Consider the following 16,544-nt stretch of genomic DNA (forward strand, 5'->3'; position numbering starts at 1 on the left):
TATCAACCAATCAGACCCCACCAGAGCTCCCAGGGACTAAACCACCAATCAATGAGTACACTTGGAGGAACCTATGGCTCCAGCCACATATGTAACAGAGGATGACATTGTCCAGCATCAATAGGAGGAAAAGCCCTTGGTCTTGGGAAAGCTCATTTCCCTAATGTAGGGTGCGTTGAGGTAGAAGCGGGTGAGAGGGAATGGGAACAACCTTATGTAAGCAGGAGGCGGGGTTATGGGAGAGGGGGAGAAAGGGGATAACAGTTGAAATGTAAATATATAAAATATCCAAGAAAAAGAAAATTTAAAAATTGTATAAATAAGCCCAGACAAGGATCTTGAGCCTGACCTGATACACTGTTGATATATTATTTAACCTCCCTCATAGACTGCCTATACCATGTTTTCTATGTTTTAATTTATTAATTAACACTCTAACTGCAGTCTTTCCACCCACCTCCCCTCCCAGTTCCTGTTTATGACCTCCCCTCCTGCCCCATCCATTCTTCTTCTCTTTCTCTTTAGGGCTCAGCCCTGGCATATCACATTGTATAGCAAGACTAGATGAATCCTCCCTTATTAAGGTTAGAGGCAACCCAGTAAGAGAAAATGGTCCCAAAGGCATGCCACAGCGTCAGAGACAGGCTCTGCTCACACTGTTAGGGGTTCCACATGGATATCATCAAGCTATTTAACTGTAACATATGTGGGAAAGACCTAGGTCAGTCCCTTTAAGGCTCTCTAATTGGCAGTTCAGTTTCTGTGAGCCCCTGTGGGTCCAAATTAGTTGATTCTGTGGATTTTCTTGTGGTGCCTTTGACACCCCTGGCTTCTACAATCCTTCTTCTCTCCTTTCTTTAGAATTCCCCAAGCTCTGACCAATGTTTGGCTGTGAGTCTGTCGCCATCAGTTGCTGGATGAAGCCTCTCTGATAACAATTGGGCTAGGCTATTTGTAAGAGGGGAATTGCCCATTCTGGATGCAAAGTGAATAAATGGATGGATGGATGGACGGATAGATGGATGGATGGATAAAGATAGATAGATAGATAGATAGATAGATAGATAGATAGATAGATAGATAGATAGATAGATACATACATACATACATACATACATATATAGATATAGATATAGATATAGATATAGATATAGATATAGATATAGATATAGATACATAGATACATAGATAGGGCAAAACAGAGCAAAGGTGCCTATACTTACTGTAACTTGATATGCCATATTTGCTTGTTATCCATGGGAGACCAGGGCTCTTCTGAAGAAAAATGGAGGAGGAGTTGATGGTGGGAGGAGCAGAGGGGAGGTCATGGTGAGGGACGGGGAGGAGAAGAAGGAGAAAAAATTGGCATTGGGATGAAAAAAGTAATTTTAAAGTTTATTATTAAATTCTTTAAATGGTAGAATTAGTAAGTTTGTTCTATAGATCGAAAAGAATTGTGTAGCTAAATGCTTCATTCAGCAAATAGTGCCACCCCATGGCATATGGTGCAGTAACATCTGAAAAATAAACAGATTTGTCAGGGCAACCAATGAGGCAAAACACTGAAGTGACTCGAGATCCAAGAACAGAGTTAGTCTGAGAACACAGCTCAGTGGTCCACCAGGAGCACAGGAGACAGCTGGGATGTATTTTGAGGAAAAGTAAAGATTTTTCCATGTTGTTTCTTAAGATTTTCCCTGTTTACAGTGTTAGCCACCAGGATGAAAATATACACAAATTGTCTAATTTTAATTAAAATCAATTTGAGACTTGTGCAATTCAGGAACGGAGAGTTTATAGAACTTATTCAACATACACTAACAGCTTAAAGGTTACAAAGAAATGAGCTTCTATCTAGGTCTGGTGATGTTCAAAAGCAAAGTTCTTCAATATTCTTTTTAAGATCGTCCAAACTCTATAAGCTTTTCGACAAGAAAGCTGGAGAAGTACATTATTCACTTTATGAAGTCTAAGCTACATACTTTTGGGTGATGGGATTCTCACTGGGTAACTGCATGTCTTGCTGAAAAGATCATAAAAGATTTCAAGAGAACATTTATAGTCTAGACCCTTATGTCAGTAGCTGTTATTTTCAATTAAGTGGTACATCTTATGAAACAGCTTTCCCCAAACATTAATCAATTTGGAAATGGTAATTTGTAAAACTAATATATGAAACCATACTTCACAATCAGGTAGATGTTACTTCTGCCTCTGTGGGACATGTACAGGCTCTCTGAGCTGTCTTCTGAGAAAACAAACTCATTTTTTAAAGAAAAAGAACCACATGTATGGGATCCAATAAAAGATCCATTGCTGGGATAACTACATATAGTATGTATTAGGAATTATACGTTAAATGTGATTTGTATTGATTATAAATTTTTTGACACAAGAATAAACATGTCAACCAATACTAAAAACCAATAGAATGAATCCTGGAAACATTTCTCTTCTCTTCTCTTCTCTTCTCTTCTCTTCTCTTCTCTTCTCTTCTCTTCTCTTCTCTTCTCTTCTCTTCTCTTCTCTTCTCTTCTCTTCTCTTCTCTCTCTCTCCCTCCTTCCCTCCCCTTCTCTCTCTCTCTCTCCCTCTCTCTCTCTCTCTCTCCCCGTCTCTCTCTGTCTCTCTCTCTGCCTCTCTCTCTTTGTGTATGTGTGTGTGTGTGTGCTTGTGTGTGATTTGTGTTGTTAGAGATTGTGTCTGTTGCTTTATGCACACTACTCTAGTACTTTCTCACTGAGGTCCATCTCATGACCTTGACTTTGCATGGTTTTGGTTTTGGTTTTTGTCTTACTTAGGGTTTTACTGCTGTGAACAAACAGCATCCCAAGATAACTCCTATAAGGACAGCATTTAATTGGGGCTGACTTAAAGGTTCAGAGATTCAGTCCACTATCATGGCATGGCAGTGATGAGGCAGGCATAGCACAGGAGGAGCTGAGAGTTCAACATCTTCTTCCAAAGGCAAACAGAAAAAGACTGACTTCCAGAAAGCTAGGGGGAAGGTCCATTTGTATTGCTGTTCCCTGCATACACTAATAACCCCTCATGCCAGGATCAGACTTTCCTTTCCTTCCAAAGACAATATTTATAATAAATGAACTCATCACACATCCACATGAGGCTTGCATTTACCTCAGCTACATTCAAGTATCTATAGAGTTAAAACTATTTCCTTCTTTATTATTAACATGTGCTTAGAGTTTTAATATTCATCTTTATTAATTGTATCCTGCATGCACAGTGTTGTGAATCACAGATGACTGTCTTATTAATTCACCTTGTAATAAATGATATGCACGTCAACTTCTTTTGCTTGCTGGAGTGGGAAGATCAAAGCCTTGTTGTAACATCTGTACCTCTGTGGGCACAAAGGGAACAAGGGAGTTTCAACCTCTATATGCAATACAAAAACATCTGACTGGCTCCAACAAGCAAAGAGAAAATAAAGTTACTCCAGAGACATAATGTAGGAATCCTGGTGATCATCTTCTCATTTTAGATTCTGACCTCAATAGGATGAGAGAAACTCAAGATCTGGCCTAGCAATCCCAAAATATAATACTCTCAAAGGTCTAAGCCTCACCATGATTTCAAATGCAAACAGCAGAAGACGTATCCCTCCATTTTCACTAGCTCTTAAAGGATGGATTTTCTATCTTATAAAGATGTAACTCTATCACTCACTGGGGTTAGGGTAGTTACTAGGGGTAACAATCAACAAGTTAATAATTCCCAAGTGACTTTAGAACTAAAACATTTCTATAAAAAGTTAGAGAAACTATTTTTCTTTACATTGCTAACATTTTAATAACCCAAAAGGTTAGTAATTTTCCTTAATAACAATATAGGAAATCAAGAAGTATCTTTTGTTCTAACAACAGACAGTCATAAACCTTTCAGAACAGATAATTTCATTTTAAAAATATTCCTATTATATAACAGAGAGGATTCACCATCAGCCTTAGTCGTGCCAACAGTAGAAAGAAATTGCAGTAACTGGTCCATGTCTTTGATTCTCTGTAAGATATCACTTTTATGCTATGTTCGAGATCTTTGAAGTTAAGCATAAATAATTACAATTTGTTGAGAATTCACAGCTAGTGTATACTTGGAACCACATTCCCCATAAAGAAGTGAAGCAACTGTAGGAAGTTATGCCCTCAGTCCTTTGAGTAGACCCCAGGCTCCTCTGTCATGTATACAGTAATTTGCCCTGGTCTTGGAAAGACCTCAGCACATTGATACATCTTAATTTTTCTGCCAGGAATTCCAGGTCTAAAGCTTATCTCTGTGCTTTAGACATACTCTGCAATGTCCTTTTCTAAATGAAGTGATCTGAACTAGACTCTAGCACTTCTTTGTTAAGATAAGTAGTTGAATTTTGTCCTTCCAGATGATTGAGAGGCATTACTGAGGAGCACAATGAGCAGGCTGGCATTGCAAAAGGTCACTTTCAGACTACAATGGGCAAAGATATAGGAGGGGTCTGGCTGGTGGGACAATGATGATAATAGCTACAGTCTGATGATAATTGACACAGTGAGAGAACATAAAGAAATAATAGGGCTGGGCGATATAATATATACCTGTAATCCTAGCTACTTGGGAGATCAAGATATAGGCATTGTAGGTTTGAGTCCAGATTGGGTCGTGTAACAAAATATAGATTCAAACAATGGATTCATGTATACATACATATATTACATACATGCATATATATGTACAGAGAGAGAGAGAGAGAGAGAGAGAGAGAGAGAGAGAGAGACAGTACACACATAAACAACTTGGTAATAAAGTTTTTCCCCTGTTTAAATAGGCCCTAATGGGAATTTCACTTGAGCAGAGAGGATTATAATTTCAAGGCAGTTTCGATTTAAGAAAATACACCAAAATTGTATATGATACTCCACAAAAACTTTCAGCCTTAGTAGTTCTGCAATATTTCTTCATTTTGACATTACTCAAACAAAGTGGGTATAACCTCATTTTTATAAGGGAAAGGAATCTCAAGATCATATAAAAAAATCCCACTAGAAAGAACAGAAGTGCTCCAGTCTTTGTGACTCTTCTAGGTTTTACATAGGAGTGTCAACCTGGCACAGTTTGTGTGATTACCTATGAGACAGACCTCTGAGAGAGTTTCTACCTCAGGAGAATTGATATATGAAGATTTACCCTATATGTAGGTGGCATAATTCCATGGGCTTGGGTCCTATTTTGAATAAAAGGGGGGAAGGACTTAACCCCAATGTCCTTACTGCTGTGCTGTCTGACATCCAATGTAATGTGCCTTAAGCGCCTCTGCTATGATTTCCCCAACATGCTATGGACTGTATCCACAAACCGTGAGCCAAAACAATCTCTTCTTTTCTTAATTTGCTTTTGCTGAGTATTTGTCACAGAATGAGGAAAAATAACAAGCAAGCCCCAAATTCAATCTTGCAAACAAGCTAACATCCGAACGCTAGTCACTAATGGAAACTCACTCATCCGGAGTCAGATAGATGCCACAGAAGAACCGTTTCCAGACTTGCATATAGATCATCCGTTTCAGCAATCCCCTGTGCACAGACTTACAGAATGCTCACCTAGTAATTACCTAAGGCATGAAATGTAATAGCCACTGTAGATAATGAAGTGGTGCCCAGTAACTCTTTTGTTCCAAAAGGAAATGAGATTATAAATGATTACAGGGCAAAGACAGGGTGGTCTACTCAGCATTCAAGTTAGGTAATAAAGCTTCAAGATTGTAACATGTAGTTAAGAATAAGATCTTTGTTTTTTTTTAATTTGTTTTGGAACCATGGGCATTATAAGTTCTGAGATGTAAGTAGCAATGTCCCTCTGAGTTTTACTTGGCTTTCAATGTGTATGTGTGAGTGTGCATGCAGGTGTGTGTGTGTGTGTGTGTGTGTGTGTGTGTGTGTGTGTGTGAAGGTGTTGGTGCAAGTGTGTGTGTGTGTGTGTGTGTGTGAGAGAGAGAGAGAGAGAGAGAGAGAGAGAATGAGTCTCTGTGTACAGGATGGAGTATACAGGTGTACACCTCATTTCAGGGGCCCATGATGGCCAGAAGGCATCTGGTGTCCTGGAGCTGGAGTCACAGGTGGTTTTGAGCCACCTGACAGATGTGCTGGGAACCAAACTCAGATCTTCTTCAAGGGTTTAACTACTGAGTCCCAACCTTCACTTTCTAATGAAATTTCCTCTTATCTTTTTAGAACAAAGATGATCACTGGTCTCCCCTCAAAATAGATCTAAAATGGAATAAGCACAATAACACAGGTGTAAGATCTAGATGCTCTTATACCATGACTGAAATATAAGCATAGTAAAATCGTAGTGAGAAAGAGAAAGCCTGAAATCCCGGGAGGCACAGGCTCATGTAAAAGGGCATGCCACAGTATCTGAAGGTCTACGTGAGAGTAAACCATACAGCCCACATGGATATTTGTGATGTTATTGAGTCATGTGGTGCATGATGTTGCATGCAGAACTACAGGCAACAGATGGAGAGAACAAGCACAAGAAAACACATACTATGCCAATGACCCAGAAGCCCACAAAATGTGACGTCGATCCCCATTTGTCATAGGGCTTTGCCATTGGGTTTTTCCACTTGCTTCCTTGTTTCAGTAGTTTTCTTCCTTGGAAGTGCATCTACTCTTAATAAACCTCAGTGTGATTGCTGGGACCCAAAAGTCTCCATATATGTTCTGGATGTGGCAAACAAGAATAGACATTCTTCCATTAGTGCACGATGAACTCAGTACCCATTGGGATCTCTTGGAGCCAGGATGCAGATAGACTAAAATTGCTTCATGTTGTTTCAATGGGTGTGCAGAAGGTGTTTCCTATCTCATAGTTGGTCCAGCCTTGATGAAGTGGGGACATTCAGTGTAAGATTTCCTGTGATGAACTGCATGTCTTATGTAGTATGTGCCTTAGCAAGTTGCTGTCTTCTGAGTTATAAAGATTTGTCCATCTTCCCTTATTTTCTATTCTGTAGTCTTGTCCTTTCTCTCCCCTGGCCACACCTATTTACTTGTGTTTATGACAAACTACATAAGCAGAAATGTTGCCTTTAGAATCCTGTAGATGAGGAATATGATCATCTTACCCATTGTAACTTCGCTAAAATGGTCACACAAATTGGAAAATTTGGGTTTACATTTATTAATCTATTTGTATATGGAAAATACATAGAAGAATAAATTACAGGATAATGAAAGAGAGGTACAGATTCAATTCAAATCTAGATATTTTATAATTAAAACTAGTTAGAAAATGTTTACAAAAACCAGAATTGTGTCTTGCAGATCTTTCCAACAATAGATATGGGATGAGATACTCAATATTCTGAGGAAGCTGGGCCTATGTATATACATATTAACAAGGAAATCAGAGCAAAACAATTTAGGTATTTAGGATACTTCAAAACAATAATGGCTTGTGACATAAACATTGTTTTTGGTTAAATTCTAAGTACTTTGTGATTATCTCCTGGAAATATTCATTTTAAAATAAATGGCTTTGAATCCTACCTCTAAAGGGAATTCCATTTAATATGTCATCATTTCTTCTTTTAATGACACCCATAATATCTACTACCTTGGTTGTTTATGGAAGAAAACATAATTATTTATATCTGTGCATTATGTTTCCCAAGAAATGTTAGCATATTATATTTATTGAAAGTTATTTTATTTAGATCACATTATGCGCGTTGCATGAATGTTAATGGGTAGATAGTATTTTGCATTTTATCATAAATCTCAATATTACTAAAAAGGCAACATCAGCCATGTTAGAATCTGCCTGGTTACATGGTACCTACAAGACAATCTTGACCTATATTAAAGCCATAAAGGATGTCTGGAGCTATGAGCTGGAAGAATTGATATTGTTGAAATGTTCATGTCACTCAAAGAAACATGTACATTCAAAGTTCAATAGTAATTTAATCAAGGTAGAGAAAAATGAAAATCAATGTGGAACAAGAAACAGGCCCAGATAGTCAAAGAAATTTTGAGCAAAAATAAGAGATGGAACCATGTTCAGTCTGAGTTCATGATACATTCCCAAGATGTAGCACTTAGAAGAGAATCATGCTTGCATAAAGATGCAGACAAAGGGACAGGGTCCTCGATTAGTGCTGTTAAAGAAGATATTTAGTTGTGTTTTTTTTAAATTTATTTCTACCAACAGTTTACAGTTTTCATCAAGTGGATGATCTCAGCTTTGTAGTTTGTCTTGCTTATGGCTTTTAGTTATTGCATGTGGAGTATAAAAATCTTTTGCTGTTAAAAGCTACAAACACTCTTTTCTGAGTTTGTCTGCTGCAACTTTGCTGAATGTATCAGTTTGGCTATGGTATCTTCTGACATTTCTATATGTAATACCATCTCATCTGTAAATAGGGCTAACTTAACCTCTCCTTTTCAAATTGAACCCTTGTCGCTTTTCTCTAACCAGAACTTCTAGTATGTGGTGATGAACGATGGTTACAGTGGACTCTGTGGTCTACTTCTGGGTCCTAGAAGGGAAGCATTCAAACACTGCACTTCTGAGCTCTGCTTGCTTGCTGAACATGAACTGTGTGTTCTACCTTTTGCTGGGGAACCTGGATAGGGAGCTTATTCCAGTAAGTGAAGATAAGTGATTTTAGGACCTCCAAGATAGAAGACTGTTGAGAAGTGCTTAAATCATTTGGGATGCTATCCCCATAATGAATACTTCGTGTAGTACCCTTGAGTCTTTTACAAGGAAAATTGGTTATAAATGAGCGAGCCAGGCCCTTCACCATTCTCTGGCCTTTGGTTTCCTCATTTTATCCACCATGAAGCCTTCATCTTGCCCTTGAACCTCCAAAATGTGAAATAAATGAACCCCCACCCAGTATCAGGTGCTTTGCTATAGCAATATAAACTGAACTACCAAAAATAAGCTGTTAGATGTGATTTTTGTCCTGCATGGCCTCTGCTTTGTTTAACTACATTTTCTTGAACCTTAGCATCGAGTTGTAGCAAGCTTTCCTCATTTGTCTTCGTTTCCATTTAATGTAATTCTCCACATAGCTAGTTAGGTGTTTAAAAAAACTTTAAGAGAGTAATTGATCCTGCTTTTTTGTAGTTAGTTATATATAATTACAGAACTGCAAATGCTGTGTAATGTTCTGGGTCCATCTGGTTATGCGTATTTTTCTATAACAATGGAGTCATCCATCAAAACAACTTCCTCCTTTGTGTGTTTCATAGGGCTGAGAATATTTAATAAACCCCATCACTGTCATAAAACAGAAACATTTTGATATAATAATTTACTCATATAAACATGAAGCCAATGCAGGAGAACTTTGAGGTTTCTGAATAGCTATTCTCAGAGTAGTTTATCTTTCATAAAAGTGATCAAAAGTAATATAATTCTGTGGGTTTTCTCAATTTATTAGATACCACAGAGTTATAAACCTCTTACATGGCAATGTAATTTTATCTTGGGCTAAAATGCTATCAAAGTAATATAAAGTTGAGATAGGATTTAAAATTGAAATTATCCTTCTTGTGGCTACATTTCTGATTCTTCAAGTACCACCTCACAACTTCCTCTAGCATAGTTGGAATTGATTTAAGAATAAATTGTTGTAACCCAATTCCCCAGGTATGATATTCAATGCTACTTTTGTGAATATTAACTGTAATAAATGCCCACTTATTTTGCTTGCCTTTCCATCAATAATTGAAAGTCTTATAGGTTGCCTGAGATATTGACCATGATATAAATATACAAGGGGAATTGAGGATTTGTAAACACGTATCTTACAAAGATTATTAAAATAAGAGAACACTTGATAAGATATGTACAAAGATGTTATAATCATGCTTGTTTTAGAAGGACCATGAAGATTCTCTTAGAAAGGCTGGTACATGTACCATGACTCTATGATACCAGGTTATAGGGCAGTAGGGATATTATTCAGGTAATAATAGTCACCCATTCTAAAAATTACTCTTTAGTCTCAGGATTTGACACAGTAAAAGTTTACTTCTTCCACACTTTCTATCTACTTTAGCCATGAACCATCTTTAAGCTCACTGGCAGCCACTGACTTTATCTCCGAATCCTCTACCACTTTCCCAACAGCATGTATGCTCATCAGCAGTGTAGGAGACTTGTGCTGAGAGTGGACACCCCACTCTTGTCTATGTCACATACCTCCAAACCTTCCTCTGTTAGTGCACCTTGAACAAATACCTTTGAGTTGTATGTTTCTATTGGGACAAAGGAATGAAGGGCATTCACCAATGCCCTTCGTCAGAACATCTTTACTTAGGAAGCAAGGACAAGAAACAAGACGGTGAGAAATAAAAAGAGAGGGGCCATTTGTGTGAGTTGAGGGGAATGAGGCTCTAGAGGAAGATGTTAGGCCTCAGAGCACATTGTTCATCTTGATAATTTACTAAGTTCTACAGAAGAAACATTTGATATGTTTTCATTTGCTTACCTATTGTTATGGTGAACATCACAATGAATAACAGCTCAGGGGAGAAAAGGATTTATTTCATCTTATAGTTCATCATTGAGTAAGTCATGACTGAGATTCAAAGCAGGGATTTGACAGACAAATCATGGAATAATGCTTTGTGTTGGTCATTTTCTAGATTTCCCACTGGTTCATACTTAGCTTTCTTTCTTGTATAGCACAGACCCATTTGTCTAGAGATGGCACAGCCCACTGTAGTTTGCTCCCTCCCACTAAATCATCAGTCAAGACAGTCTCTTATAGACGTGACTACAGGCTAATTTGAACTAGAGAACACACTGAGACTTACTAATATGATTTTAGGCCTGGTCATTTGGCATTTTATGTTAACTAGGATAGAAGCCAACATGGAGCAATAATGTGGGAACTGAAGGATGCATTCTAAAGAAGCATCAGTAATGACTGGTAATATGTGGACTTCTGGGACTCCATATGTGTTTGGAGATTTGTATTTGAACAGAACTAAAATTTCAAAACCTTGTTCTACTGAGCAGTTTTTTTTTTATCTTGATGGTAAAAGTGGGAGATAAAAAGCTACATTATTTTTTTCCTTATGGATGATACCTTAAATATTTTAAATTTCAGTGAAAATAATAATAATTTGTCCTAAAGTAAAAAAAAAATCAAATAAAGAAAACATGACTCTTGAGGGTTTTGGTTATTCATTAAATCTTTATATTATTTTAATATATTATTAGATGAAATTATAATGGAACAATATCACTTGCTCCCTAATTTTTCTCCCTTCAGTCCTTCTCAAGTTTAATCTTCCATTCTCTACTTCCACTCTCAAGTTGATAGTTTCTTTTTATTTAATCATTATTGCTATGTATATATGAATAAATCCAGCTGAATTTAATTTTGTACTTTATTTGTATATGAATTCAGAGCTGACCACTCTGCACTGGACACTAATAAAGGCCACATCCTTGGGACTGATTAATTCTCCTTTTTTCATCGTTATTTGCCTACAAGTTTTAGTGGATGGGATCCTGCAGAATTCCCCTCCACACACACATGAGCATATTCATTGATGTTGCCATCATTCCTGTTTTGTTTAGGGAAAGTTTAACAGCAGACTCTTTTGTATTTATGGCTCTTACAGTCTGTCCATACTCTCTTCTGTGATGCGCCCTCTGCCATAACTATAATAATGTGCCAGTCGAGGCTGGATTCTATTGATCTTTGTATCCAGTGGTGATTTTCTGTAATAATATCCATTTGCTGTAAAGAGAGATATTTTCAATGAGGGGTATTAGTAACATTTATCTGCAGGTATAAGGATAAGACTTAGAAGTTAGTATGAAATTATGCTGGTCTACCAAAATGACAGTAGTTTCTTTTCTAAAGTCTGTGACCTCATTATCCTTGGTAATCTGGCTATGTTTCCAGGACCAGGTATGATTCCCTTCCTACTAAACAGTCTCCAAGTCTAATTAGACAGTGTTTTGTCGCCACTAACAGGTGAATACCACTTTATTGCACAATTATATATATATATATATGTATATATATATATATATACACACACACACACACACACACACATACACACACACACACACACACACACACACACACACACACACTAAATCAGGGCAATTTTTATGGACCATAGACATGTTGTTTAATTAAAAACATATATTTGAAGGATTCCTTGCCCTGTGGTGATCATGAAAATATGTCAAAGTTCCCTTGCCAAAAAGGCTATGCACATCCTCTACAGGGTATAGTGAACTGATAAGCTTTGGTTTAGAACCTTAGATCAACCACAGGGGTTGATTGCCTCATGATCTTCTGAGCCAGACTCAGACAAGGATTGGGAAAGAATGCCGCATGCTAACCATCAACTGCTATGTAATAAATCACCAAGGTGGAGCAGCTCCAAACAAGAGCCAGTCTTTCTCATGAATGCAATTTGATGGTTTCATTAAAGTAGTTGGATTTGGAATCTCTCATGAAGAAGTTCCTGACAATGCTTGATCTCATGCTGTTGCCATCTGATGAATGAGACTTTTTAGTGGTCCTCCAGTTTGGTGGCTAAATGGTTTATCTGAACAGTTGCTGAAAGAGCATTCAGATGCTAGGAGATTAGCATCTCTTGGACCTCCACAGATGCTTACATTTGATTATATATGGCATCTGGGCTCCAGCGACTCAACTGGACAGAGCATAGGTTGTTGCACCACAGTCTGACTCTCTTCAACTTGATTCCCACCTTTACTATATAAGAAAAGGCTTTCCTCACTTGTGTTTCTGTGTGTTCACAAGTCTTTCATACCCTGGCCCATCAATATCATTCACACAATTTATGTTGGATTGGTTTCCGTTCCATAGAAGAATGAACTTATATACTCAGCAATTTAACTTTTAAACATGTCATTATGAAAACAACAGTGTAAAATAAGTTTTGTCTAAAACTTATAAACATGGATGTAAAACTGAAATTTGAAATGCACATTTATTTATGTAGAGAGGGTGGGAATTGAACAAACAGAAAATAACAGGACTAAGACTAGCAGTCATACAAAGGAGTTCGGTCTGCTCAGGGGGCAAAGTATATTATAGTATGGAACTGAAAGAAACCAAAGAGAAATCAATAGTTCATTAACATAAATGCAGAGTCAGACTGTGCAATAAATATGACTTCTTCAAACCAAACTGGAAGAGCAGAATTTTCAACAACTGGATTCATGCAATGACTATAATTACTACGTCTATTCTGACACATTGCTTCATTTCAAAGAAATAAGATGCAATTGTGAATGCGAAAATACACAAACCAGAGAATAAAATATGAAAAATTCCCTGATAAGTTTGAGGAGTCCTTTTTTACATTGATTTGAGGTACAGAAGTTAGCGACATGATGGATATCAAAGCCAAATGAAAAGAAAGCCCACCACAAGTGTTTTCAAAAAAAAAAAAAAAGAAAAGGAAAATTTGGCAATACCAACTCAGATTCAACTAAACTTATTTTAAGAGGTCAGAACAATTTCAAGAAAATAAAAACTAATTTGGAGTAGAGAACCATGAACAGGAAATTGTGCCTATATCCATGGGCTCATACAGGCGTGACACATTAACAGTAAACATTAATTTATAACGGTCTTTTCAAATGCATGTTATATGAAATACCTCCAGTTAAACTTACTCAGGAAATCTCCCCACATTTTGCTAATATTCTCTGGAGGTAGAAACTCTGAGGAAACCAGCACAGATTATATCTCTGGAGAGTTACAAATTAGTTTATACTATGAGGGGTAATTTTGTGTCGCTGTGACCATGTCCTAGATTCACACCATGTTCACACAAGTGCACAGTATAATTCAGGGCAGGAAGGGACAATTGGCATCTACCTTTGGTCTCTATAGACACTGCTTACATAACAGCCTAGACCAGAGCAGCCTACAAGCCTCCTCAGGCCTCTGGTAAAGTTCAATGCAATATGGAGACAGTGATACAAGTCTTTATAGGAAATGTCACAAGTTATGTTGTCAAGTGAGGGAACAGTGTAGAAAAGTGCTACCTTCACCATAAAATGGAGAGCAAATATTCCTACATATTCATGTTCTCAGGTAGAAATACCTCAAAAATATACAAAGGGACACACACACATACAGATATACAGAGATTACAGAGATATACTTGCTGATGTATTCCTACACTGATGTACATTTTTAATTTTGTTTAATCTTTTTTTTTTCAATCCAGATTTTGTCCCCCTCCCAGTCTACCCTTTGACTGTTCCACATCCCATACCTTCTCTCCACCAACCCCCTTATCTCCCCACCTACCCTCACTCCACCAGACCTCCCCACTCCCTGGAGCCTCCAGTCTCCTGAGGGTTAGGTGCATCTTCTCTGACTAAATCCAGACCCGGCAGTCCTCTGCTGCATATGTGTTGAAGGCCTCATATCAGCTGGTGTATGCTGCCTGGTTTTTGATCCAGTGTCTGAGAGATCTTCGGGGTCCATGTTAATTGTGATTGCTGTTTGCGCTCCTCCTCAGCTTCTTCTAGCTTTCCTCTAGTTCAAACAGAGGGGTCAGCAGCTACTTTCCATTGGTTGGGTGTAAATATCTGCACCTGACTTTTTTCAGCTGCCTGATGGGTCTTTTGGAGGGCAGTCACGATAGGCCCCTTTCTGTGAGCACTCCACAATCCCAGTAATAGTGTCAGGCCCACACACTCACACAAAGCGATAAACATAGATATATTTACACAGAAAGAACAACAATATAGGGAGATAAATGAAAAAATAACTGATTGATAGTGTTATTGGCTAAATTGAGTGAAAAATGAATACACTACTCCAGAAGGCAATGGGGAGACTCCATTCTGCTTGTAGCTACCTGACATGTTTGAACTACATAGATACAATATGGATTTAAATTAGAACAATTATACATAGCTGAGATCTGTTTTTCATTATCCTTCCTTCTACACACATCCACTTACTAACATTTGCACCAAACTGACAATTATTACAGTGTTAAGGGACTAGCTCCCCACTACACAGTGCAAAGTATAGGGGATACCCATCAAAAAGAGATATATTAATGTCATGAAAAATCTAGCTCTGTAGAAGCATTGGTGTCTCCAGCCAGGATACTTAGTGCTGTTTAAGGAAGTCTGAATAGGACTGAGGGCCATTAGAACTTCTTTTTTTTTTTCGGAACTGGGGACCGAACCCAAGGCATTGCGCTTGTTAGGCAAGCGCTCTACCACTGAGCTAAATCCCCAACCCCAGAACTTCTTTATAAATCTATTAGGTCATAGAAAGACAACTAAATGTCATCTCAATGAGTATTTATCTAATTGTCCTAAAAACTTACTAATGCAGCTATGGAACTTTTCTGAATGTGACAGCATCAAATCATTCAATACTATATCATCAAAGTGTGGATGAATCCTTGATGAAGGAGAGGTAAGCAGGTGCAGAGAGGAAGGAGGATCAGGAGGGTGTTGCAGTGGTTAATATTGTCACCTGGACAATATTATATTGATTTGTATTGACAAAATCATGATTGATATTGTATGTGACCATGTCAAATCACCATGGAAACAAATGACTAGGTTTCCTACAGTCGAAATTTACAGCTTACGTTAATTGAGTTTAGAATACCCAGCCTAACTGAAGTAACATCATTTGATGTTACTGATGGGGTCCTGAGTGAAAAACAAAAACAACAAAAAACAAAACAGGTGAAATCCTGCTGAGCAGCGGCATTTCGCTCTTTCTGACTATTCTGACTGTGGTTGGAGGGTGCCCAGCTAACTGTATCCCGCTGCCATGACTGGCCCACATGATGTACCCCTTACATTGCAAGCCAAAAATCACCCCTTCATTCTTTAAGTTGCTTTTGTCAGATATTTTGCTGCAATGACAAGAAAAATGACCATTAATGTTGCCACCCTCAAAGGAAATGAGATGGAAAGACAATATAACAAGGTTCAAGATGGGTTCTAGACAGAGGCCTGGAAATGGATACATGCCCAGGCTTCAGAGAACTTTCTTAGCTGAAAGAATAACACACGGTTTTGCTGGATTAAAGCTGGAAGGAAAGGGAGGTAGTTCTATTGTCTAATGATTAAGAGGCTTGCCTGGCTTAAGACTGATATAAAATTATCTTACAGGAGATAGAAAACTGAAGACAACAATCTAGGAAAAGAGTGGAATCACGTTAGAGCTTCTAGGAAATGCATGAGCATAGGAAAATCTCCCCAAGATAAGGAAGACAATTTATTGATGTTTCAATAACACCTAAATATAAGTTTCAAAAATATGAAACTGAATAAGCCATCACAATTATGAGAGTAGAGCTAAAAGGGTCAAGTGCATCACTTTGATCCAGCCTTTTTCCCACGGGAGATTGCTAAGTCCCTGTCCAATGAACAGTGACAGTGTATCTATTCCCTGCCCTTGTCTTGTGCTACTTGGTGGACCATCTTCTTAATATTGGCTCATTTGTTTCTAACTGCATCTCCCCGCCTTCAGCAGGAG

Source organism: Rattus norvegicus, chromosome 7, assembly GCF_036323735.1.
Source record: "Rattus norvegicus strain BN/NHsdMcwi chromosome 7, GRCr8, whole genome shotgun sequence".
In the NCBI taxonomy this organism is placed as follows: Eukaryota; Metazoa; Chordata; class Mammalia; order Rodentia; family Muridae; genus Rattus; species Rattus norvegicus.